General features: G+C 46.9%; 1 pseudogene; it reads left to right on the forward strand.

Annotated features, from left to right (window-relative positions):
* Window positions 1–163: 163 nt before the first annotated feature.
* LOC103609976 lies at window positions 164–1080 on the forward strand (annotated as a pseudogene).
* The last annotated feature ends 182 nt before the right edge of the window (window positions 1081–1262 follow it).

Here is a 1262-nt window from a genome sequence, read left to right on the forward strand (position 1 = left end):
AACTATACAGTTCTAGGTCTATTTGATTCTAAGTCTTCTGGGAGTTTTTGTTTTTGTTTTTGTTTTTGCCTTTCTAATTTCTGCCAGGTGCAATCACTAGAATTTCCTCAACACATTTCAGGATTTTGGAGGAAATCCAACTCCTCCCTACCCTCCACATACAATGATACTGGGGTTCCCAGGAAACAACAGCAGTGTTTCCTCCACCTTCCTGCTGAGTGGCATTCCAGGGCTGGAGCACATGCACATCTGGATCTCCATCCCACTGTGCCTAATGTACCTGGTTTCCATCCTGGGCAACTGCACCGTCATTTTCATCACTAAAACAGAGCCCTTGCTACATGAGCCCATGTACCTCTTCCTGTCCATGCTGGCTCTGCACCCTCCCTACAGTGCTGGGCATCTTCTGGGTTGGGGCACGAGATATTGGCCATGATGCCTGTTTTGCCCAGCTCTTTTTTATTCACTGCTTTTCCTTCCTGGAGTCCTCCGTGCACAGTAGTCTATGGCCTTTGACCTCTCTGTGGCCATTCACCACCCCTTGCGTTATGCTTCCATTTTCAGCAACACTGTCATTGGCAGCATTGGCCTGGCTTCCCTGGGCCGTAGTGTAGCAATCATCTTCCCATTGCCTTTTATGCTCAAAAGATTCCCTTACTGCGGCTCCCCAGTCCTCTCCCACTCCTACCTTCTCCACCAGGAAGTGATGAGATTGGCCTGTGCAGACACCAAGGCCAACAGCATCTATGGCATGTTTGTCACTGTGTCCACAGTGGGTGTAGACTCGCTGCTCATCCTCTTCTCCTATGCCCTGATCGTGCGCACTGTGCTGTCCACCGCCTCTGGGGCTGAGAGACTCAAAGCCCTCAACACATGCGTTTCCCACATCTGTGCTGTGCTCCTCTTCTACACTCCCATGATTGGCTTGTCTGCCATCCACCGCTTTGGAAAGCAGGCACCCCATTTAGTCCAAGTGGTCATGGGCTTCGGGTATCTTCTATTCCCTCCCCAATAAACCCCATCATCTACAGTATGAAGACCAAACAGATCCGAGATCAGGTGACACATGCCTTTTGGTAATAACTGGGTCTAGTGCTGGAGGCACTGTCTCTTTAAGTGTGGTCTTACTCATACAATATCTACAGTATGTGAAACAGAGAAGACATTAATTTTATTTACTTTTATTTATTTATTTTTATTATTTTTTCTGTGTGTGTGCTTTAGATCAGGAAATTTTTGTTTTGGATTTTTTTTATGTTTTT

This window comes from Galeopterus variegatus, unplaced genomic scaffold (assembly GCF_000696425.1).
Source record: "Galeopterus variegatus unplaced genomic scaffold, G_variegatus-3.0.2 Scaffold10386, whole genome shotgun sequence".
Taxonomy (NCBI): domain Eukaryota; kingdom Metazoa; phylum Chordata; class Mammalia; order Dermoptera; family Cynocephalidae; genus Galeopterus; species Galeopterus variegatus.